Raw genomic sequence first — 27367 nt, 5'->3', positions numbered from 1 at the left:
ATTATTTTTATTTCTATACTGTTAAATTAAAGACATCACTCGTTATGTTCATTTTGTAATGAATTGAAACCAATAGTGACATTTATATTAAATTTCAAAGGTCATTACTTAAATGATACAAATTTATGTTTCCGTAGGTGATGATAGGAGGAAAGTTTTGGAAAAATCTAAAGTAGTATAGGTGCAAAGAAAAATTCAAAGAAACTACAGACAGAAAATCTAGCATAATTGTAAACCTTGAAACGCGATAACGCATTATAAATACAATGACTTTATTACAATCCTTTTTTTAAAATTACAGTGCCACCACTGGTGAACCTTGCACACGCAAAGTATGTCAATAACTCTACGTAGAAGTCAACCATCCCCAATAGAGGTGGAGTGAGGCTGACGTCATATTTCCCCTATTTATGGGTTCTGCAGACCTGGTCTATACCATAGAAATATAAATACCTGAAACAAAATTTATGGCTTAAATTAAATAATGACGAATAAACCACAGACATGGTTCATTGTCCACTAAAAATGTTGGAATATTTCACATGGCAATATAATAATTGCAATATGTCCTAAAAAGATAATAGGCCTACATTAAACTAATCACTTGCTTATTACTTTCACTTGTTAATTATACCTACATTCCCACAAAATACATTACTTGCCCTGATATTATTACACGCTTTTACCCAAATAAATTACTATTACTTAACTTACGAGTAATAAATACTACTACTACTACTACTACTATCACTATCGTTACTGCTGTTACTACTACTACTATTACTACACAGAAGAGATAATTTTATTATACACTGGTAGTCAATGCTTCAGTTTTTCTTGTCTGTCCCGTACTACTACTACTACTACTACTACTACTACTACTACTACTACTACCGCTGCGATTACTACTACTGTTCGTCCGAGTGGTTATGTTGAATCTCGCTTTCCCCAACCCGCTTCTGCTGGCCTCTTTGTAATGGCTAGTGGTGCGCTGTTAGACCCTTTCCGTAATAGTTTAAAATAATTGAAAGAAAAGGGCCCCTTGAGTAAGAAGTGATTTTGCACCGTTTCGATGACCCTGAGACGGACAATACTGGTGCTACTACTATCACTACTGTTGCTGCCACTGTTACTACTACCAAATATCTAGTAAGGTATTTGCTACTACTATTACTGGAAACTTCTTTTTCCAATCTATGATTGGCCATAAAACCTAGAATCTCAAGATCTATTATGTGATAATTGTCAACTGGTTTTTCTTTGAAAGAACTCACTCCTTACTAGTATCAATTCAGCTCGTGGTACAAAATCGATAATTTTTATTTAGTACCGTTATCGAGAGGACGGAGGGAGATAGCGGGATATGATTGGTAAGAAGGCTAAAGTTGCTGCGATAATTTTTGCCATATTATGCATTCTCTGCTACAGTTATCATGTGCTATGAAATACTGTATCAAGAAACAAGCATTCGCCATAAGAGAATAAAATACATGTTACTTCGCTGAAATGTAAATAAATGTTGCTACTGTAACAAGTTCAGCTTCATTCGTTTTGTCGCACAACGGAAGAATTGCGAGTCGGGATTGCAGACAGGGCTCATTTTTCAGTTATAATTAGACTATAATATTTTTATGTGTATTAACGCCGAGTCTTTTTTGGGGGGATGGTATCTGACGTGTTTATAACCCCAGAGACTGGTTTGCTATTTTGTTTAAAAATGCAGTACGACTCACGTATGATATTAAACATTTTATGGACGCTGACGTTTTTATTATTTATGAAGGATCCAATTTAAAACACAAGTCAGTTAATTTATGCAGATGCATTGATACTGGGCAAGATATTCCGAGAACAAGTCAGAGTAAATTTTTATGTTTGTACCCTCACGGAAGGCTGGATAAACGTTGTAGTTATTTCAAATATCTTATTTTGAAAATATGCATGCCCGTTACAGTGCTTTAATATTTCAATATGATTAAATATAACGAAATACATCCATATGTTCCTCTCTTTCTGTTTCTACTTTATCATTTCTTCCTTTATTTTCTCGTCTTTCTTTCCGCCTTAATTTATTCTTCATTTTGACCAACTTCACATTTATATATTTCTTCTTCTCTTGATCCTTTCTTCTTTCCATCTCGTTTTTTCTATGTATTGTAGGGCAATATTCTCTCTTCATTACTCTTCATAATTTTCACCACCTCTCCCTGTTTCCAACGTGTCTATAACATACATACATACATACATACATACATACATACATACATACATACATACATACATACATACATACATACATACATACATACATACATACATACATACATACATACATACATACATAGACCCTATATTACGTAGATCTATATCCGAATTCCTTCTTAACTTACAGGAGGTCGTCTGAAGGATGCTTTTCCCTCTAGCTTTTCTTTTGCCAGTTCATTCGGATCTAAACTTCGCCATTTAGACACAATCCAAATAGGTGGAGGTGGCGACAGACTGTGGCCTTAGAAGGTTCAAGATCTGCTGACAATATTCATACTACTGGCGAGTGGCTACTCGGTCAGTTTGGTGGATATAGTCTCATTGTCTAGAATAGGTGCTCTTTTTTCTGTGAGGAGATATGAGTGAAAGTGAAATTATAATGGTAGGCAGAGTAATTGTCTCATGCCTCCATGTTAATTATTGTACCACTGCACTGGCACCGTTAAGCCTGTGAAGTATATTTAATTCCCCTGTTAAAAGATTTATAATAAGCTATTATCAGGCAGTACATCTCACTTGACGATATGTGTCAAAGGAAGAACAGTAATTGTTTATATGCATCTGAAGTCTAACTAGAGTAACATGTAGCTAGTTGGCGATGTATGCAATGGAAGGGGAAAAGAACTGGCCACCCTACCCCATTATCGTCTGGCCTAGTTGCCTCATAAGTGGTGCCTTCTTGATATCACTTGTGAGGTTCAGCCCTGTCTCCGGACAATTGAGTAAACAACAATAACAACAAAAGATTTGTTTTACTACAATATCTACAGTAATAGCTGATCTTCCTGAGCGTGATTTATTTTAAAAAGTTAAGACTCTATCATGGTAATTGCTTAAAACCAGTTTGATGCCGTTCTACTACTGACTACCACTTCACTTCCACTTGAAATTCCTTCAGCAGTAATGTATGTATGTATGTATGTATGTATGTATGTATGTATGTATGTATGTATGTACAGTATGTATAGATTTTTTTTTATTCCCCATATTGCCTTTTTATATCAGGGGAAATACTCGATTTTTACAAAAAAAAATTATGAGTGTTTTTATAAAAGGAGTATTTTTCCGTGGACCGAAATCATGCTATACAGTATATCGATAGTAACAAAACGTAGTGGCGTATGTGTGATCCCACATTCAAATAAATTTTCATTCATTCATTCATTCATTCATTCATTCATTCATTCATTCATTCATTCATTCATTCATTCATTCATTCATTCATTCAGCCAAATATGTTGCACATCAGTTTAAACTTGTTGAAAATGTTTGTGATTTATTTCTAAAGTTATGGAACATAATATTTACTAATTTAGAATGGGCCTAGTCGTGAATGTTAGCTACATGAAATTATAATCTCTTTAATATCCACACACTTAGGCCTAGTGAAATGTAGTGACGTTAACATAATAAACCCTTTGATCACTTCCATTGATGTGTCCTGGTTTCGTTGGTATGAAATGGCACGAACTTGGTAAGATTTAATTCCACAAAACAACGTACAACTGAACTGCTTCCTGCAAGGGGAAGCTGAGTCTGAGTCCTGCCTGCGTGCAATTTAGGACGATGCTATTAACCGTCTCCACTCGCATGAGATGTGGGAGCTATATGACTTACTACCGGATTTTCTTGCAACATTTTTATTCTGTTTGTTTGCTTTATGGGCGGATTGCCATTGCAGCATATATGTCATAGTGCCTGACAAGATGCAGCCTGGAGTTTATTTTCGTGTTTTGGAAGTAGTGAAGTGCTTCAAAGGCTGTAAGTTACATGTGAGATTTTGTATCGCGTATGAACATAGGTGTAATTAATATACAGAACGTCGTCTCTCTTAAGTTTCACTCTGATCTGATCAAAGAGAAGGAAGCAATCATGTTCTCGTTCTAGGATTGGAGAGAGATGGATAAGTAGGGGGGTCTACACCATGCCCCAAAATGTTGCTCCAATTTCACAATATTTTCTCCCTTTCGTCTTGAGGTTCATTTTGTAACACTTATTAAAAATCTAAAACTTTAAAAACTTAACACTTTTAGAAAGTGTTGAAATTGCGTTCAAAAAAAAAAAAAAAAGGTAATATACTTTAGGTAATCGGTCGACACCGTTTTGGCGTTGATATTACACCTTTGTCGACGGTGGTGAACTACTGTATCAGCTCATCTTGTCTCTTGCTTTGGTGTTTCCTGTCGTCATTATTCGACAACGGTCAGCGCGTCTGGCTGCGAAACCAGGTGGCCCGGGTTCGAATCCCGGTCGGGGCAAATTACCTGGTTGAGGTTTTTTCCGGGGTTTTCCCTCAACCCAATACGAGCAAATGCTGGGTAACTTTCGGTGCTGGACTCCGGATCATTTCACCGGCATTATCACCTTCATTTCATTCAGACGCTAAATAACTTAGATGTTGATACAGCGTCGTAAAATAACCCAATAAAATAAAAAAAAAATAAAAATAAAATTATTCGACATAATATTAAGTAACGTACAAATATCCACACCACTATCAAAACTTATTACCTCCACAACATACAACAGAAAAAACAAAAGCAAGAGACAAGACAAGCTGATGCAGTTCACCAATCTGTGAAGACAGAGTAATACCAACACAGAAACAGTGCCATTTGCTATCATATGATATATTACCTTTTTAATAGAAGTTTAACGCTTTTTAAAAATTGTAAGTTTTTTAAGGGTATATGCACGTGAACGACCACAATTATTATCAGAAAATGCAGGCTCCAAATTTCTAAAATTTTATAAGGAAATGAACTCACAATTGTACAAAAATTACAAGGTACCACATCAAGACTTATTGGAACTTAAATATCTTATAAAAGCATACTAATAATATTTTTAAGAATTCACTTTTTACTTTAAATTCACTTTTCCAAAATTTGAAAATTTTCACATATATAATTTCATAACTCCACAACCATTAGAGATAGAATTCTGGAATTTTGTACACTGATTTAGCATGAATTTATGCAAAAGGTAGATTACAGTAATGCCCATTTCCTTGAAAATAGAAAAATTAGATCACAAAACATTATGTAAATTTTAATATATTTTATATAGGACAAATAAAAAATTAATTGTATTAAAATAAACAACTCTACATGTCTGACATTAGTCTACATTTCAGAAATAAGTGTTTATTACATGCAGGAAAAATATTAAAGATGTCAGAGAGACCAAAACAGTGTTATTGTTACCAAATGATGTAACTGCAGAATTTGTTTTTTTTTTTTCATACTCTGATAAAACTGGTTTGAAAAATATTAGTAACCTTTTTTATGCTTTTATCAGATATTTAAGTTCTAATAAGTCTTGTTGTGGTACCGTGTAATTTTTGTTCAATTGCGAATTCATTTTCTTATAAAACTTAGAAATTTAGAGCCTGTATTTGCTGATAATATTTGTGGTCGTTCACGTACATATACCCTTACATTTTATATTTAAATTTTTCTCTGTAAATCTTAATGCTATATTATCCAAAAAAATGTCAATAGACTGGTACTCTTTACAACGTTTGTTTCATATCTTATAAATTCTCTCGATATGTCAAACTTTAGAAATACCGCATACTTTTAGACCAGTGGTCAGCGGGTAAGGGACGCTAGCCCGAGGGTGCACTATGCTGATGACCGCTGATCTAGGATATATTACAATTCCCCCAACACTCTGAGCATAGTGTGATGTGAAGCCGTAACTCCTGCAGGTCTCTGGCTAAAGAAAGAGCGTAAATATTGTCCTTTACGTACTCCCACAACAAAAAACCACAGGTGGTAGTTAGGTCAGGTGAGTATGGAGGATGCCTAATAAAGTTTTAGTCTTTCGCAGTGCAACGGCCAATCCAACGTTGAGGGAGATGCTCGTTGAGGTGCTCACATTCATGATGGTGGAAGTGAGATGGTGTAAATTTTGTAAAGTATGAACTCGTCTTCGTCTTCCTGTAGCTGTGAAATTCGGGATACAGAAAGCTCTCTGAAGTTTAGGTAGCGCCAATTTCGAACTCCCTAAAATTTTTTCGACCTTCACGATAGACGGACACTCGGTGGAAGTCCTGGGTCTCTGAAATTAGGTACATTGCCAATTAACGAACATCCATTATTATACATCTAAACCGTGTTCGTCTCACACGGCGGATAGTCAGCTGCTGTTGTCTTAAATATTAACTTACTTGAAAAATCTGTTTCAGCAATGGCTATACTGAGGATCACGTAAGAGTAATTCCTAAAACACTAATTTGGCCGTCTCTTCAGTGTTGCCAACTAATACTAGATATCACCAAAGGAGGATAAAATCACACAATGCCATGTACTACAATAATAATAATAATAATAATAATAATAATAATAATAATAATAATAATAGTAATAATAATAATAATAATATAGTATTAACAATAACGTTGTCTTGCTTATTTACCACATCTCATCTTTATGTTGGGGAGGTGTTTTCTAAAGGATTCAATAATTTGTGAAAGAGTAAGTTATATTTTTCTTCTGGATCTCGCGCACATTATGTTAGTAGTTAGTAGATTAGTGTATGATTTAATAGTAAAACGTATTTTGTCTGACAACATGAAATTCATTGCTTTGATTAAACAGTTTACGATTCACGAGACCTAACCTAAAAATGTATTGTTTGATCATGTGAAATGATTAGTACGAATTCCGAAAAGGAATGCCACTTTGAAATGTGTGCTTAAGAATACTTACTCCATTATTGTAATAAAAGTCTAAACAATAAAGAAATTAATTAAAATGTGAAATGATATTTCTATCGATTACACAAGGGCATGCATCACAAAAAATATGTTAAATTTATTTACACTTAGCCTACCTGACTACTGAATTGTAACCACAACACAAAGCAACACCTAAAATAACTATCATGTATTAATATTAATACTGATATTAATTTATTATTAGCATATTCAAATTTCACTAGCTTCCAGTAATCGGCTCAGAAATCTAGAACAATTTGAATTTTCAGAATTTAAACTACCGACAACTTGTGCCACTGCTGCCAACATAAGAGTTACAAAATCACTACCAGTTGTAGCATTTCTCAGTACCGAAATTCGAAACGAAGTTGGCAAAAGAAAATTCAACCCGCAAACTATAAAATCACCATAATCCACTAGCTTATGTAGTAATGGGGGGAAAAATGGTTAGGTTTCGCTCTTAGGGTATTAAGTAAGCTGACCCGGACTATAGTAATCATATATTATCTCACTTATAAAGTCAGTCTGTCTTCTTGACTCATTGTACGAAGTTACAAAATTCAAGGTACATCCTGTAGCTGCTGGGATCCTTCACACACGTAGCCTACACATCCCATGGTGTTGAAGCCCCTGGATATTCATCTTTATACACGACTTGTTTAAGCATTTTAGGCAGAGCTCAGCTTTCACATAAAGTCGCCTATTTGGCTACAGTTGAAATGATTTGTTGCATTTATAAACAACAAAAGCGTTAATCATTTCAACACCCAGGATGGCATACATTATTTCATAAGGCCACCTACGTACAGAATCTTCCTGGGGACGTTCCCGGAATAAGAAAGTCCGTTGAATGTGACCACGCCTCCTGTTTGACAATGCGAAATGAAAGAGATTCAAATTTAGATTTTTTTTTAAATATTTCATAACTGTATGACTAAAAAGTATTTTGTCATCCTTGTTATCATCTACAGCAACATCTGGATCCAGCCACAATTTAGTCTTTTGGCACAAGATTTCTTTACTGAATTGTACTGCTATCCAATCCCAGACAGATCTGTTATTTTTCTACTGGAAAATACGGCTATGGGCAGGATTTCTCCTAGTGTACAAGATTAGTTTTTGGTAATTAGAGAGATTCAGACAAAATTTACTGGCTATTTCTCGCTTACATGAAAACTAACCCTGCTAATTAGTCATCTTTACTTGTCATCCTATCGTTTGAGGTAGAATGTTAAGTAAGTCCATAAGGCCTTCTCTTCCACTCAACCAGCCTGAAATCTGTATAGTAGCGAGAGACATAATAGCATATTTACAATACACTAAAGATACTACAGCAATAGCTTGGAGTTAAGTTTTAACTAGTCTGTGTTTATTTAATTAGATTTCTTTAAGAGATAAAGCCTCTGCGAAAAAAGTAATAACTTAATGTAGGAACTAATATCATTCATGCAGTCTACATGCAATGTATAAAAAATTATACTTAAGTCGAGATCGCGAGTTAATTAAATGATGGGAATTAATTTAATTATATTTTACGGCAGCTAAAATCTAAATAGCCGTATATAATATATCGATATAATGGAAATAATATGAATGCAATAGGATTTAGCCATTATATGAGAATTTGTATTATATTTAAACGAATTAATAGTAATAATAATGAACAGATGTTATACCCAGGCCTTTGTAACTTTGCACTTGACAGTTGTTATTTACATTGCAACCCTTCCAACGAAAAAGTTGAACGCTGTGCAATAACCTTCTCAACCAATCAGAACATAGCATTTTCTATTATGTAAAGATTAATTTTTGGACCTACAGAATATATCTGTTATGGTAATAATGGTTATTAGAGGAGTCACTCAATTGAGTGCGCTCCTTCTATAATGACAGCTGACTTAATATATGTCAACATATAGTCTATGTCGAACTAGGAGTCAGGCCACAAAAGGAAAAATACTGGAGGAGAGGGATTCGATCCAGTGATGTGAATTGAACTTCGGCGTAGCTCAGTGATTAGAGTACTTGGTACGTAGAACCAAGGACCAGGGTTTGATTCCTGACGCCGGAACGAGTTTTTCTCCTCTAATAACCATTTTCTATTAGCTTTGCGTAAATCGTCAGGCGTCAGAATGGTGTGAATGACTCGCCAATTTTATGAGCGGAAGAAATTTGTTCGTATATATGGACGTCTCTCATTTCTGCAGATAGTGTAACATAGCGAGCATAAAAGAATTTTAGGCCTCTCTAAAAGGGCAGTAATAAAGAACGGAGTTAAATAATAATTACAATTAAATTAACGGAGCAGAATAGCAAACTACGCGTAAGTTAAAAATCAACTGTTGTGTAGTGAGTATTCATTGAGCGTATTCCGAATCTCACCGGTGAGCAATCCGATGGCATCACGGTGTTCCGAATTCCACCGATGACGTCATTGATTCTCCACCGGTGTCGCACCGGTGCCATCATCTTGCAGAGGTGGTGGCAGTCTCCATCAGCCGCCATCAGTGAATCTGATTGGTTCTTGTATAGGGCGGGTATTAGCAGACGAATGACATCGTGCACTGTTGTGTCATGGCGGTGTGTTCTGCTTTAGTTCTGCTGTATTGTTTGTAATGAGCACAACGTAAAAACAATATGTTAATGGCTTATGAGCCGGTTCAAGAAATAAATTGTTTATGCTCTCTTTTCTTTGAACGAGATGGCAGTACGAAAATTTCGCAAAATTTTGCTAGCGTAGCACAGACAACAACTTGTACAGTCGCCATGACAGCCATCGATCCTTCCAGCAGTTTTGTTCCTTATTTCGCTGCAACGTGACGTCATTGATGTCACCGGACCGGTGAGATTCGGAATACGCTGATAGAGGCAACGTCGCATCTCTCGCTACCAACTTTACGCAAAGCCATCAAGTGCAAGGTTACAACGGCCTGGGTATAGTTTTGTTATAAGTAGCAAATATTAAACATTAATTAATCTGTTATGCAAGAATTTACATATATTTGTTTTAAATGAAGTCATTATCTGACAGCCTTTTACTTCACTCGTAAGTCAGTTCCAATTTCTAGCAACTGAGACTATAGGCGTATATGTTGAAGAATATAACGATGTCTTGTGGCAGGGTATAAGAGCAAATTTTGTTGTGATGAGACCTGATTTTAGCTGATGATATGCGAATACATTTTGAAAACGAGAAGCCAAGTAGATTGAGGTAGCGATGTGTAGAATTTGAAATAAGAGATTAAGATAATGCAGGGCTCGTCGATCGCTTGGTCTTCAGAGTTTGGAAAGACGGGGAAACATGATCATAAGTTACTTACGAATACTGCAAATGTAGCGGACGCCCACTATTATGCACACACTTTATAGGCTGTTGCTTAAATTTACATTTAGTCACTTAAAATATATCAGTAGTCGAAGTGTGGCATCACGAAGGTTTGTACAAGGATTAATTTTAGTTTAACTTATCTACTGTAATCTCATAATCTTACTGGAGGTTTTTATTTATCGAGATAAAATCGAAACTCGAGTGGGATTTAATTGACTATTACATGATTAGAAGAAAGTATATAATGATTAGAAGTAACGAAATACTCCAATACAATAAAATATTAATTGACTTACGAAAATACAAAACTGTCTTCAAATTTGTACCATCTCAACATTACAAATATTACGCTAGATGGCAGTAGTGTGTTATGATTAGCTGTTTTCTTATTATCAGTTGTGCCGACTATGGCATCTTCATTGAACTCTGTGGACGGTTACTAGTCAAGAAGGCTTTGTTGATTCAGTTTAATTTTTATTAAAACAGTTGCATTCCACTTCAATTATCCGGATCCCAGTAGTCAACGTCACTTGACAGATGATTTTCAATAAATCTTAGTATTAAACAATCTCTGATACGTGACTATCCATAATATCATATAGCAGACGCTATAACATAACTTAAATAATATAAACATGTGTTACAAATTTTCAATTATTAGATATGATGAAATAACCAAGAAAACTTTTAATTAAGGATGATGAAATAAAAAATAAACATGAATAATTTTAAAAGGAACAGTTATTGAAAGTAGAATTGTCAAATTTGAATGTTTTAGTGGTTGGTGGTCCAGTTGATGTTATATTGGGCGTGTGCGTAAAAGAAGTGGAACTCGTTCATGTACATGGTGTATTCCTCAACTTAGTCAGGATTTCCGAATGGTGCTCTTCATTTATTTGTAAATAGGGTTTCAGGGAAGATGCATAGCTATGACCAGTGATCTTTATTAATTCTTGTTCTTGAATGCCAATGCGAGTCATATTTGAAACTGCTGTGCATCGACTGGAGTGGTTTGTAATTTTCTGTTTTTTGACGTCCAGACCAATGCAGTTTGAAATGTTGGCAAACAAAGAAACAAATGCTAGGGTAGTGATAAAAACAAACAAATGCTAGGGAAGCGATAAAATTAAACAAATGCTAGGGACGCGATAAAATTGTCGATAAGCAGCCATGATTGGTTGAAAGACGTCCTTTCGTACCGTTTTATTGGTCAAAAGTAGTATGACATAGTAAAAGTGTAATAATCTAGAGAAAATCGGAACTCGAGTGGAATTTAATTTAGTATTACACGATTAGAAAAAAGTATATAAAGATTAGGAGAAATAAAGTAGGCTACTCTAATAAAATAAAATATTAATTGACTTACTAAAATATGTACTAAACTGTCTTGAAAATATATTATTGTACCATCTCATCATTACAAATATTCCGATAGATGGCAGTAGTGTGTTATGATCAGCTGTTCTCTTGTTACCAGTTGTGTCAACTATACAACCTTCATTGAACTCTATGGACGATTACTAGTCAAGAAGACTGCGATTCAGTTTCATTTTTATTAAAACAGTTGCATTCCACTTCAATTATTATTAATGTATATTGAACAATCGCTGATACGCGATTATCCATAATCTCATACAGAAGAAGCTATAACATAACCTAAATAATATAAACAAGATAAATAATAGTAAAGTTTTAATTAAGCATGATGAAATAAACAAGAATCATTTTAAGAGGTACAATTATTGAAATTATAATGTTGGCAAACAAATGCTAGGGAGGTGATAAAAACAAACAAATACTAGGGAGGTGATAAAAACAAATGCTAGGGAGGTGATAAAATTGTAGGATAAGCAGCTGTGATTGGTTGAATCACGTCGTTCCGTACCGTTTTATTGGTAAAAAGTAGTATGACGTAGTAAAAGTGTAATAATGAGGAAGAAAGTAGATTACTTCAATCGCTTAAATGAGTGAATAAACGGATTTTTTTTTGAAAATGTGATTCATTTGTTCATTTCATTCCAGGTGAAAGTTCATATAAATTTCTAGCTTTTCACAGTCAAGCTGTATGGAATAATGGTATTATTTTCCATTATCAGTACCGTATCATATCTAATTCTGCTTTATAGGTGCCCCTATCTCAAAAATGGAATTGCCCATGCCGCCAGAGGAGCAGAGTTCATGGATATCTATATGACCTTAACTGGGGGGGGGGGCGATTGCAACCAAGCAGCCATTTATGATAATGAAGTGCGTTCGTAAAATTAAAGACTGTGTATTTGGCCACCCCTAATCCAACGACAAACTTGTATGCATAATGTGCGTTCATCCCTTACCCCAGAGTTAATATCAACCTGTGGACCGGAATAATGGATAATGATGGATGCTCACCGCCAGAGCTGCTGCTGCTACCGATAGTAGATTTTGGTTTTGTTGTTACTTGTTTCACTATGAAACATGGCCCCTGTGTTGTTTCCCTCCTCCCCACAACCCTGTGGGCCCTTTTACTATACTTGGGGGCGGTGGTGACATTTGCTTGTTCAAACACAGCCTATCGGCTAGGTGTAGGGTAGGGTGGGCCGGGGGTTACAATGACAGTAGTTGTTTTCACCATTTGTGTATGATGGGGGTTAGGGCGGGAGTTGCTCCCTGTCTCACTCAATTGAAAGCTCGCGCGCGCAGTTGCTAGTTTTGTTTACTGTGGTCGCTGTATAGTATTTTTATAGGCCTGTTGGTGCCATGGGGTTGGGAGACTGCTAATTGTCATGTTGTTGTGTGATCTGCTTGTACGCAGCTGTTTGAGGTGTGTACCTACCAGAAATTATTGTTTTATTTATTGATAAAAGGAGTCTCCATTGTCAGTCATCCCCCACCCACGCTCACGCTCCAATAAAACGTGGACGATATAAAATTTGTAATTGATTGTTTTATTCATTTGTTAATTCATTGCTAACAAAACGCTAAATGATGTTTTTTATAGACGCTTCCTTTACCGAACGGCTAAAATGTTGGCTTTTTACAGAAGATTCGGGTTCAAATCCCCGTGACTGCAAATGGAGTTTATGCTGACAGGAATTTGGACGGGCTATCGCTAGAAACTTGATTTCTTCTACCAAAGTATTCACGACTTTCTCGTTAATGATGATGATGATAATAATAATAATAATAATAATAATAATAATAATAATAATAATAATAATAATAATAATAATCCGTGGCGCCACAGCCCTTGAAGGGCCCAGACCGACCAGCCGGCTGCCGGCCTCACGTTCTCATGCCGAAGCAGAGATGGACGATCATCCAACCAAAATGGAGGTATCGTGTGGTTAGCACGATGATCCCCCCAGCCGTTATAGCTGGCTTTCGCAAACCGGATTTCGCTACCTATCGTAGCTCCCCAAGTGCATCACGATGCTGGGTGGGCACGGTTCCATACGCTGGCCGAAATTTCATGAAAAAATTTCTTCCCCTCCTGAGGACTCGAACCAGTGCACATTCCGTAACGCGGGACCTAGGCAGGATGCCTTAGACCACGACGCCACGGCGCGGGACAATAATAATAATAATAATAATAATAATAATAATAATAATAATAATAATGTCTAAATTACAGGGTTTCGGTAAGGATTGTCTTTTAATGGTTATGATTTTTTACCTTCTCTTACTATTTGAAGTTCAAGTTATTATTTATTTTACTTTTCATTGTTTATTTCCGAAGCGATTATTGCTAAGAAATACAGAACTAAAATTATATAGGCCTACTATGCACGCACATAAGAAGACAAACGCTCATTTTCTGGATTGCGCACGAAAGACATCCTCTATCGTCGCAATAGTAAGATATTTGAAAGTTTATAAATTGTGCTGCTTAAGTATACGTGTGTAATTACTACTTTTTCTGTTTAAGAAAATTGATACTTAAAATAATATAGATATTAAATATATTAGACCTTGCTTCAGTAATTAGTTAAGTTTAGAAATGTGTTTATTATAGCGAATGCTAATCCTTAAGCAATGACGTGATCGGTTAACAATTCGATTTCTACTCCAACACTCTCTCTGTTTCTGACACCCACTTTGACTCCGACATTTACTGTCTCCGACACTCACCCTGACTCCGAAACCCGAAACCTTCTGTGACTCCCTAACCCACTCTGACTCCTACATCTTCTGTGACTCCGACGTCTTAGCGGACTCTGATATCTTTGCTGATTTCTGACATTTTCGCTGACTCCCGACATCTTTGCGGACTCTGATATCTTCGCGGACTGATTTCGACACCGTACCTGACTTAGACATCATCTCTGAATCGCTCATCCTCACTGACTCCGACGCCCTCTCTGACTCCGACGTTCTTTCTGACTTCGACATCCTCTCTCACTCTTACACCCTCTCTGACTCCGACGCCTTTTCTGACTAAGATGCACTCTGTAACTCCGACGACCTTTACGTGTTGTATGTCTCGGACGCCTCTCTGATTCCGACGCCCATCGATTTCGAGAATCTTTTTATTTGAAACTCGGTATGTATCAATAATGGTAAACTATTATAATGTAAACTGTAGGCCTACCATAAGATATTTAGTCACCATTATATGGAATATCAGACTGCATTTCAGACTTGGATCTATAACCTATAATCTATTAGGCTATTGTATGAGAGTAAAGATTATTCTAGACTACAATAGATTTTGGTTCTTACAATAGCAACCGGAGACAACCTTACGAAGTATTATTTCTACACCAAATGGTTCAACACGTCACTGAGTCTCCTTCGGCTTATACGGAATGAAAGTGTTGAAAAATCATTTTATTTATTTATTTTTTTTTTTTTAAGATTATCGAGATAGAATTCGTTACATTTTTGCATATGGAATTGAAACGATGAGATCAATAACCATTCAAGTCCACTTCTAGTCATCCAGTCTTTGCAAATTTGAAGTTAAATTTTGGATATTTTCAGAAGTGTTACGACTTTAAAAGTTGGTATACTACTTTGTCTTGATTTCTGTAACAACCAGAAATATTACGTGCAAAAAATAATATCTAATTAGTAAGAAATAAAAAAAAAAGGTTTTTGCATTTTTCTCGAAACTTGTGTAAATGGACTTGAATGGTTATTGATCTCACCTCTTCAATTGCTTCCGATTCCGCAGTCGTGTTCAAAGGAAAAGATTTTCGTCACGGATGTAACTCAATCCGATTAAGTAGTAACTTATTTTATGCAATTAATAATGAATTCTGTTTAACGTCTTATTTTGTAGAATTCTATTTCATTTTGAGGATAGACAGCAGGTTTTGAATCTGTTTATTAGTTTCGAGAAAATAGCCTATGTAATTTTCAGAGCTTATGAATTAACGTCACGTTACTCATAAAACTGTGTAATCATTTGACTAGATATCGTTTGGAATGAAACATAATTTTAATTCGACTTTATAATTTCGATTTTTAATATCCGAAACAAGCGAATGAAGTTTGACGTTGAGCGACACCTGTTTTAGGTGCTGTGTGTGCTTTCATAACGCGCAGACATCACTTTCTATCATCTTAAACCTAACAACTGCATGTGATCTGCTCTAACACTCTTAGCCTCACTTGTGGAAGGTCAGTGAGAAGATTTAAACGCATGGCATGATGAGTTGTGTGGAATAATGACAGCATGATGCCTGTTGGTGATTCAGGTAAAATTTTCTGTTCTTTCTCTGCTTATAACTGTATCTCTAAATTAGGCATAAGCTTATTGTTTAACTTACTTTGTGTGAACACTGCTTTTTCTGTTTTTAACAAAAAATGTGATTGTTTTAATGCAGGTACTTATCTCATAAAATTTATTGTAAGCTGTCTTTGAATAAAATTCTATAATATTAAAAAAGAGCTACATATGAATGTGTAATATGATAAGTACTTAATTATGTTGTCAAAACGTTGATAATTTGAATTACTGAAATTTGAAGATTTGTCTAAATTTAAATACTATTAAAATTTTATTCAAATACTGATTTGTGACAGAATGAATTAAAATGAAAATTGCTACAATATTTGTTTCACTAATTACTTAGTTTAATAAAGTAACTTTGTCTTTATATTGTTGCCTGTATGACACTAAGTTAGATATAACTTTTAGGGTTTTTCAAAATTAGGTAACCTAAGTAGCTTAAATCTTTGCTTATTTTGAAAATTCGAATATCTCTCTGTAGAAGAAATGTAATTTATAAATGTAAGTATTCATTTGTTATAAATAACGAGTTTGTTTTAAAACAGTTGATTTTGTCAGTTCACTTCCTTTGAAATTCTGTCTGTGGAAGGAAATTGTTTTACCCGTGAGAAACTGAATATAATTAAACTTACCTATATGGATAGAGTTATTACATATTGGTTCTCATAATCTCAATAACGTATTATATGCAATTTATAAACCGTAATACCTGTTGTCTTTTTTGTTCTTTTGCATCCTTAACGACGCAAATTTTGTCAAATTGTGGATTGAGTTTTCGCAGCGGCCTTTCGAAGGTTTTATGTTCTTAATGATTTTTGTTGACACATGTGGTATGATTTCTATCCAGAAGCGTGAACAAAATTTTAAGAAACTAGGTTGATTAGGTTATCTGCGTAAAGATTAATTTTTGGTCCTATAGAATTTCTGTTATGGTAACAATTGTTGTTAGAGGAAAAACACTAGAGGAGAGGGATTATATTCGGTGCTGTGGATTGAACTTCGGCGAAGTTCAGTGGTTAGAGCGCTTGGTACGTAGAACCAAGGACCCAGGTTCGATTCTCTTCGCCGGAGCGAATTTTTCTCCTGTAATAATGGTTGTAAAGAAATCAGGAAGACCTGCCAAAGTTAAGTTACTGAAATTCCATAAATAGTGCATAATTTAGATGAGAACCCAATCGAATAACTCTGTCCACATTAGGAATAATGTTACGTAATTCTCATACGTCAGCAGAGGTTAAAACAATTTTTCACGCGCAATAGTTGCTGAACATTGCTGGTTACTGTGACAACTAAATACTTACATAAAATTTATTCTTCTGCAAAGACAGTAATTTTCAAGTTATATGAAAGTCTGTAAATATTTGAGCCATTTAAATTATACCTTTTACTTTTTGGAAATCTTATATGTTAAAGTAGAATGTATAAATCAAAACCTGAGTATGTCTAAATTCCACAGTCAAATTAAAATATGAGTATTCATAATAGTGAATTTGTTTTTTTTTTATAATCTATAAATTTCTCGAATTTCTAGAATGATTTTATTCTTTCTTATTTTTCTTCTTAAGACAGCCTAATAACCCCTGAGTAAAAGGTTATTTTCTAATTATTGATTACCATCTAGTCTATTCATAAAATATTTAGAGTCAATAATGTAGTACTGTTATTAAAAGCATGCAAAATATTAATCTGTGTGCTTTAAGTTAATTTTTAGCACCACGCTGAAAAGCTAATACTATTGCCTGTTATTTTTCTTTTCTAAATTAACGATTAATAATTTCTTTCAATTTTATTACTTGCCTCTTACTTCAATTTAAAGTAACTCAGACATAGACAATACCGACATTAAAAAAGTTTGATAAAAATTACATGATATTGGCAGTGAAATAAATTTATTTCTCGATTTTAATCGACTTCTTATAAAATTTTATATAATTTAATGCGTCTATATCCTTATTTAAGGGGAGAGGATGGTATTTTTTTAAACCTTTTTTACTATTTGGTGTAAAATATTAATTTTTTGTATGTAGAGAGCTCATAGCTGTAGCAACTCAACCAAAAATAGATATAAAAAATTATTTTTGGGTCCAGATTTGAAAAAAAAAATATACCCAATGCAGGATTTTACTAAAACCGATATATCTAAACCATTTTTAAAGGTAGATTCATCCAGTATTTTGCAATATACTTGCAAAAGCATTCTCTACAAACTGTCTGTAACAGAATTTTGATATTGGTCCCTACGTTTGTAAAATAAACAATTAAAATTTAATAACAATTTTCTGAATTACCTTCTTGCAAACAAACGGACTTAGTTTTAAAACGAAATCAATTGACAAAATTCTGTTACAGAGAAAAGTTTCCTAATAGTCTAAAGAATGTGTGTTCTAAATTTCAGGCATGTATCTTTAATAGTTCGGAAATTATATCCATTTTTGTCTGCCAATGTAGCAAAAAAATTAAGTTACCGTAAACCGATAAAAGGAGGCGAGTGATTTAAAAATACATAGCGCAGGAAGTTTAAAAATGCCGTCTCAACATCTGATAAGGGCACAAATACCCACGAAATGTTACGCAATGCATTCCACACATATCAAAGAGTATTTTAAAGAAAATTTCTTTTTTATTTTTTTGTTTTTGAAAATTCAGCTTACTGGAAATAACAATAAAAGGGGGCGAGTGATTTAAAAAATCCATAACGTAAGAAGTTTAAAAATGGCGTCTCAGCATCTGATAAGGGCACAAATACCCAAAATGTATTATGCTATGCATTCCACACATATCACAGAATATTATAATTTTTTTTAATTTATTCATTTTTCACCAAAAAAAAAATATCATCCTCTCCCCTTAAATTTGTGTGTGTGATAAGGGTCATTTTAAATAAAAAACAGGCAACATAAATATGTTCAGCTATGTAAATTACGAATCCATTTATTAGATTAAACCTTTTATATGTATTTGAAAATAATTAGCGTAAGCATGTAATAAATCGAAATATTGAAACCAAGAAAATTTACTCCCATTTGCAGACGGATCGCAGAACATTTTCGTGGAAGATGACTCCTGCAACAACGTTGGGTTTCAACATGCAGCAGAATCCAGTTGGTCCATTGTTGACACGAATCCATGGAGACGCCGAGATTGCGATGATTGGTGATGTTCAAACAGAGGAAGAATTACTACAATGGCAGCTGTAGAATAACCACCGTGATCAACATGGTTTCTTTCCTGAAAGAAAAAAACAAACAAACAAACCGGTGAAACAAAGATATTACTTAATAACTTAAGAGAATGGACAGTGGGAATAAGTGATGAAAAGCTTTTGACAATTGTGGGGAATGTGCAAGAAGAATTTGTGCGGGTTGAAGAAAATCAGGCGTAATGATTTATGAAAATACACAAACTCAAATTTCATTTGTGTGATTTGTGAATGGCAAATTTACTTAAACTGTTAATTACTTCTGTTTTAGAAAAGAAATGAATCTGAATTTAGTTCTAAACTATTTGAATTTCAATGTTAACAGTTTATTCGCATAAATTTATGCAATATTGAACTAAATTTAAAAAAAAAAGTATTGATTTTTGGATCTTGTAGAAAGTATTTTTTATTTAATGTAAGATAATATACTTGACATCATTTTAATGTAGAATAATTGGTTCAGTAAATTACATTGGTCATTATAAAAAAGTAAAACCTTTTATGTACTCTGTTGGTATGGAATGGTTCAAATAGTTAACATAAATATAATTAATTAATTTAAAACCAACAGACGTGTAAATATCTAAGGAAATTAGAATTTATGACTATTTCACCCCCTCCATCTCTCAGAAGAGGAACATTTGTATGAGATATGGATCGATAGGCCAGAAAATAGGCATTCAATATTATTTTAAATGAATACGTGAAAGGATCTCCAATGTATTACAAATGTATACTGCATTCTACTTGTGTGATAATGCCAACTTTATATACGTAAAATAAACTTAACAACAAACACGTTGTAGTCCAGTAAAAATAAATACTAATAGTGTTTAGGTATACATTAAGAACAACGAAGAGAAATGGCGGCTTTACAGGCTTTTCTGTGCTATGTATCAACATTCATATTGTATTACAGTAGTAATGAAAAAATACAAGTGAATCGCCAGCCATAATACTTAATTGTTACTATTAATAATAGTGATAGGCCTTAGTATACGTATAAAATTAAACGTCTCAATGTTTGTTGTATGTTGGGAAATTTCCCATTCAAGTTGTGTGCTGTTTTGACTTATTGGTATTTTTTTTGTTTATTTTTTCTCATGGAGATTTGTTTTAAATATATTGTTAAAATGTTTTTGTTGCTTAAATGTTGCTCAAAGTATACCATTTTTTTTTCCAACTCATGTCTCCCATAGTGTGTGTTGTATGTGTGTGACTGTAATTTATTTTAATAAAGAGTCATAAGTTTTGAACATGGTCTATTCGGTTGTTATTTTTTATATTTAGAAACACCTCTTGGATCCTCTAAAGTAGCTTTATGTCGCATAAATATGATTATTGCGTCTCAGAATTTAGGTCTGTGCTATATTAATTTAGTATCGTACAAACGAAACTATTAGCCCTATTGGATATAGTTCTAAATAATGTTAAATTAATAATAATGTACATCTTGTTTACACAACTTTTAACACTATCACTTCGGAATATTTACGATAAGACTTTCTTGTGTTAAATTCTAACGTAGGCCTACCTTGTTTACATGTTTCGACCTTTTATGGGTTATCCTCAGAACTGGTCGTTGTTGGTCTTGGCGCCTCTTGTTCTCAACACACAACTCAATATCAGAACACACACACTCTTTGACTCTACATTACACCACACGAACACACCCTCATAGGAAACAAAACAAGAGGCGCCAAGACCAACAACGACCAGTTCTGAGGATAACCCATAAAAGGTCGAAACATGTAAACAAGGTACGTTAGAATTTAACACAAGAAAGTCTTATCATACATATTCCGAAGTAATAGTAATAATAATAATAATAATAATAATAATAATAATAATAATAAAATATTAAGAATAATACTTGTCATCAACATCTATACTAGTTACGGTGTATCACCACATTTCTGTATGCGGTTTCACCATAACTTTTTATTACATTTGCTTAGAATTAATATGAAATCCTGATAATATGTCAACCAATAACTCCACTAATCCTAATATTAACGTAACTCCAAGCAGTCGATTTCTCCTTACTGATTTTAAATATCCACCATCTGCTATTTCTCCTCCAAGCTCACACCCCACTCATGTTCCTTGCTGCATTCTATTCCTACTAACATGGCTTTATATACAGTATATCATTACTGTCTTGTTACATCCCATCTTACTTTTTCTACTTCTACTTTTATACATTTCAAGTCATTGAAAGACTATTATTTTTAATGCAGTATATTGTATTGATCCTTATTACTGTTTCGAAATATCGTTGTTAAATTTTAAACTGTCTGTCCTATTTAAAATCATTTTTCTGACATTCTTCTAACTCCCTCCCTAATTAGAAAAAAGAGAATAATATAAATAAAATATCACTATTTCTATTAACACTTAACATTTCACATTATTTTACCCCTTGGAACTCTCTTCTTACTAATACAGATCATTTTATTAATAATCTTGCTAAATCTTTACATGAGTTTCAAGTTCACTTTAGCTTGATCATCCATTCCTTAACCTCAACAACACTCATAATAAACTGCCTATCTGGGAATTGCAACTATCCTCCGTAATATCATATTTCAGAACTTACCTAGATCATTTTTTAAGATTTACTTCTTTGCCATAAACTTCTTCTGATATAGGCTATCTATTAATTAATTAGACACTGTTTTAAATTTCCTAAGATTAATTTCAATCTTAATTAATGTTGAACTAAGAATATAAAGAGAGGAAGCTTTTAGGTGCAGTAGTTTACAGTTAACATGTACATCGGTAATATTGTAAGTTGTTGCTCACTTGTAGATTTTCAAGACTAAACATTCCTGATCGCTAATATATCCATACATTGCATATTTTATTAGTTTAATTAGAGTAACGTAAGCAGTGTTAAATTGGCGTTATGGAATGCGAGTAACTTTTGTTTAGTGACATCTAACGAGACAGTAGGCCTATATCATATTTTCACATACGAAGTTTTATAATAAAAATTCTGTAATAAATATAATACAATAACTATGACTAAAATTTCTGATTGATATGGTCACTAAAATGTTTTATATTGCAATATTTAATTATTTAATTGGGATATGACATAATGAAATTTTTAAGTAACTGTCAGGAAACGTAAGTAATAACTTTAACTACAAATACTACGTTTCTTAAAATTACAAAATTACAAGGATTGAGTTATTTTAAGAAAAAGAGTACTGTAGGCCTACATTTTACATGAAAGTGAAAGATTTCTTGTCTTGCCTTGTTTCTATGATGTCTCAATAGCCCTATGTTTCTTAAGGTTTAGTATCTCTTAACTTGTTTCTGTGAAATATCAATAGGCCTATGTTTCTTAACTTTTTAATGTCTCCTGTCTTTTTTTTTTTTGTGAAATGTCGATATTTTCCTTAACTTTTGGTATCTTCTGTGTTGTTTCCATGAAATTTCAATGCGGTCCTTATCGTTTTAGTGTATATTTGCTAGTGTCTTTGAAACCTCGATATATTCCTTGCGATGGCTAAGAAGTGATACCTCGTATCTGTGAATTTGCAGATGAATCAGAAAAATGTTAATTTTTCTCAAAATAGACAAACCTTTTATATATGTTTCTACTTTGCAAGATCTTCTACTCGAGGAAAAAATATTAGTTAACTGTCCAATTTTCTGAGCATAATAATAATAATGTAGTTATTCTAAATAATAGGCCTAATGTAGTTAAACTAAATGACCATTTTTGTAGATATGAGGTATCACTTCTTATCCAGCGTTTAACTTTGTTATAATGTCTCCTGGCTTATTTTTTTTAGCAATCTCAATATGTTTTTTTTATCTTTGCAGTATCTCCTGTCTTGTTTTTATGAAATTGCAATAAGTTTCTTACCTCGTTAGTGTCTCCTGTCCTGTTTCTATGTCTTCTCAATGTGTTTCTTCTCTTTTTAGTGTCTCTTGTCTTATTTATATGAAATACCAATACGTTTTTTATCTTTCTAGTGTATCCTGTCATGTTCTGTGAAATATCTACTTTTTTGTATAATATCTCCTGTCTTGTTTCTATACAATCTCAATGTTATGTCATTTCACTCTTTAGTGTCTCCTGTCTTGTTTCTATGAATCTCTATGTGTTTATGATCCTTTTAGTGTCTCCTGTCTTGTCCTTTTATCAATATGTTTCTTATCCTTTTAGTACCTTCTGTCTTCTTCTTATTCTGAAATGTTTCTTATCTGTTAAATGTTTTCTTGTTTTCTCTATGAAATATCAATGTGTTCCTTATGTTTTTAATCCCGCTTTTCTTCTTTCATTGGAATCTCAATAAGTTATGTTCGTTATATCTTAATGCCACATATCTTGTTTCTATTAAATTTAAGCATCCTTCTTATATTTTGTGTCTCCTGTCTTCTATACATTAACATTTTTCAAGATTTGTTTTATCTTTATAGTGTAGATTAAGGTATCCTATCTTATCTCCTTACGTTTTGTTTCTAGTGTATTTTATCCTGTTATGAAATTTCGGTATATTCCTTAGCGTTTCAGTGTTTCGTGTCATTTTCTATGAAATCTCAAAATGTTTTTTAACGTTTCAGTGTTTTATGTTATTTTCTATGAAATCTCAATAGATTCCTTACCAATTTAGTGCCTCTTGTCTAGTTTATATTAAAATCTGAATGTGTTCCTTATAGGTCTATTTATATTATCTCCTTCACTGTGTCTATGCAATCTCAGTATGTTCCTTACCTTTTATTGTCTCCTGTACTGTTTGTACGAAATTTGAAATGGTGTCTTCTGTCCGTTTTCTGTGAAACTCAAATGTGTTTATTATGTTTTCTTATTGTCTTATGTCCTTTTGTATGTAATATCAATATATTCATTATCATTTTAATATATCCTGTCCTATTTTTATCAAATTTCATCAAGGCTTTTATCCTTCCATTGTATTCTGTCTTGTTCCTATGAAATATCAAAGTTGTTCTAATCTTTGTTGTGTTTTATGTCGTATTTCTATAATACAGTATAAGATTATCCTGTTCTTGACCTTTCTAGTATTTCCTGTCCTGTTTTAGTGAAATCTGAACTTGTTCCTGATGTTTCTAGTGTTTTATGTCGTGTTTCTGTTAATTCTCAAGGTTCTACTCATCTTTATAAACTTAGCTATCAATCTTAATATGGTCCTCATCTTTTTAGCGTCTTCTACCCAATTTCTATGAAATCTAAGTGTGTTCTTTATCTTTTAATCGTCTCCCGTTTTATTCCTATGATATTTCAACAAATTTTTTAACTTCTTAGTTTGCCCTGTCCTGTTTCGTTTCTATGAAATTTCAAGATAATCTTGATCTTTCTAGAGTCTCTTTCCTTGTTTTATGAAATGTCAATACGCTATATCCTAACACTTTCCAGCGTTTCCTGTCCTATGAATTCTCAAGATGTTCATCTTTCTGATGTCCTATCTCCTCCCTCTGAAATCTAAAACGCTTTTTCATTCGTCCAATATCCCGTCGAGAGTCCATTCAATATTGAAACACTGTGTCGTCCATATCATTATGCTTCCATTATAATTTGTTTTTAATATAGAATATTATTATTGCTGTTTAATCTACAGTATCTTAATGAGCAACATTTATTTACGAATTTAAGCGATTTTTCCTATTAGCCCTCTTACCCAAATTGTTTATAGAAATTCAGTTTGTGCTACTTATAATTTCCTCCTTTTCTGTTAAGGGTCCATCATTAAATCCCGCATTTCTGTATGGAAATAGTTTGTTTCCCTGCTTTTAAAAATGTTCATTTCTACCGTGCTTATTCATAGGAAGGTTAAGTTAGGAAATCTAAATTAAGTTCTGTTTACCAGCTCTGTCATTGACGAATAGCTCCGTAATTTCGAATCGAACGAAATTTCCTCCAACAATCCGCACGAAATAGATGGACAATGTCACATCTTGAGTCACTCTACAATTTAAATTCAGAGTTCCATATGACATTCTAACCTTTTACAGACTTCACGAAATAAATTTTAACCTAAACCAACTTCATTTTATTTTGTCGCTTTTAGTTTTCATGCAGATTTAAAATGGTAAAGAGGGGGCGGAAGGGAAGAGAAGGGTCTTGTAATAAAAATATATAGACAAAATAAAACTTGAAAAGTCATACGAAATGCGAGTGTCTATGTGTTAGAATGTGGATGGGGGTAGGTAGGGGGTGTGATTTAGAAAGGTGGTAGGAGGGTTAGTTTAGGGGGGAGTGTGGTATGAGTGAGGGAGAAACTGGCATTATACAGGGTGTGGTCATATATCATTAGTAAATCCGCACTGCTTGATTAATGGTGGAATGTGTGTGTGCATGCGTGTATGTATGTGTGTATAAATCTGCATATGTACGTGGTGTGCGTTCACCGTGTTTGGAGGCAACACAGAGTTTATACACGCTAGAAACTGGCGCCTCCACCTGCAAACACCATCCCTCATTGGTCAGGAACGACGTTCCCTTCACCCCTCCTCATCTCTATGTATAACTTCCCCCCATCCTTCTCTTTACCACCCCTTCTATAACATAACACACCCCCTACCCTCACCCAAAGCGTTCGTCCGCGTAATCCACGTGGATTAGAGGGTAGCTATACCACCCTCAACTCATCCCCTACTCAAACCCTCGCACCTCACCCTATTTCCTGGGTCATGTGCCCCCAATATGCGCCAAACATACGTACACACTGTTTCCAAAGGATGCTTGAAATCTAATTTCAAATTTATGTAGTCATTAGCGTATGCTTATGAACCTGGCTTCAGGATTTATGGTACACTCTCAAAATAAATTGATTGCATTGATATATCAAAGGGGATTTACGTCCGTCTTGGTTGCAGAAATTAATTAGATGTGCATTAATATGTTTCTAATCCCCTTCTAAGCGCCATGTTTAAAATTATGTTGCTCGAATGCCTGAAAGATTAACAGATGCACAAATGGTTACTGCAATACTATAATTCACGGAATATTACCAGTAATTATTTATATAAGCTTATAAATATAAACAAAATCTTCTTGAATAATAATTAATTTAATAACAATGTCTGGACTAAATGAAGACGTCTTAAACCTCGTAATACGAAAAAATGGGTATACGAGATCGGACAATAAAGTAATGCAACGGTTTAAAAAAAAACACTTTTAATTACATTTTTAACCAATTGCAATATGATCACCTTCAAAGTAGGCTATTTCCTTTGAGACTGCACACAATTATTCCAACATTGCTGTCACTGCTGGTAGCAGCTATGAAACTCACCTTTTGAGACACTGTTTAATACTTTGGTTACGGCCTTTTGGTTTGAAAATGACCTCCTTTCACAATAAGAAATAAGAAGAAGTCGTATGGAGCAAGGCCGGGTGAATATGGAGGCTGTGACAGTGTTGAGACAGATCAGTTGCCATAGGCTATTTTTTCGTCTATCTCGCTCTTGCCCGGTGAGATCTTTTGGAACGATTTTTGCACAAATTTTTCTCATGCTTAGATATTCAGTTAGAATGAGGGGAACAGTTTCCCGATTCATGTTCAATTCTTGTGCTATCATTCTGACTATTAATCGCGTATCAGTTTGTATAACTTCACGTATCCTGGCAATTTTGTCATCTGTCCGTGCAGTTGTTGGTGTTCAACTTCAGCGTTGCTTCTGCCCTCAGCAAACATTTTATGTCATCGGAAATCTTGTGCTCTTGACATCACTTGATTTCCAAAAGAGTGCTGAAGGTTTCCATACGTTGTTGTGGCACACAAGCGCGATATTATGCGATTTCACTGTACTGACGAGAAGCAAACACACAACTCCACTAATCAAGCAGTTACTCCACATTTACGGCTTGCAGGGTGGTGCCAGTTGGAATTCGGGTGAAAGAAGGACCAAGGTCAAACATATCTCTGGTAGGGGGCTGCAGGTTTGCCTCATCAGGTGGGAAAAAATCAGTCTCATTACTTTATTGTCGTACATCCACCTTTCACAAGTTAAGTTACTTTGTATTGTGATATATTTAGTTTTGTTAGGTAGGCATATCTCTCTTTCTGTCCATATCCTTTCTTGATCGTCTTTGTCTAGGCATCCACTTAAATTTATCCACCGTTCTTTACTTGATCCCTTTCCCACCATTTTCTGACT

At 34.0% G+C, this 27367-nt stretch overlaps 1 protein-coding gene and 1 long non-coding RNA gene across 2 annotated transcripts in view; one reads left to right on the top strand and one right to left on the bottom strand.

Moving 5' to 3' along the window:
• LOC138694713 (homeotic protein ultrabithorax-like) overlaps nucleotides 1-20484 on the top strand; it is a 1263368-nt gene extending 1242884 nt beyond the window's left edge. Inside the window, exon 4 of the mRNA XM_069818703.1 lies at nucleotides 19059-20484. The gene's annotated coding sequence lies outside the window, so the exon portion shown is untranslated. The remainder of the gene's footprint in view (nucleotides 1-19058) is intronic.
• Nucleotides 17519-27367, bottom strand: part of LOC138694714 (uncharacterized) — a 59567-nt gene continuing 49718 nt past the window's right edge. The window contains exon 2 of the long non-coding RNA XR_011330998.1: nucleotides 17519-19257. This is a non-coding gene — a long non-coding RNA (uncharacterized lncRNA). The remainder of the gene's footprint in view (nucleotides 19258-27367) is intronic.

This window comes from Periplaneta americana, chromosome 2 (assembly GCF_040183065.1).
Source record: "Periplaneta americana isolate PAMFEO1 chromosome 2, P.americana_PAMFEO1_priV1, whole genome shotgun sequence".
Taxonomy (NCBI): domain Eukaryota; kingdom Metazoa; phylum Arthropoda; class Insecta; order Blattodea; family Blattidae; genus Periplaneta; species Periplaneta americana.
The sequence above is the reverse complement of the archived record's forward strand: the minus strand, read 5'-3'. Positions and strand labels throughout refer to the sequence as shown.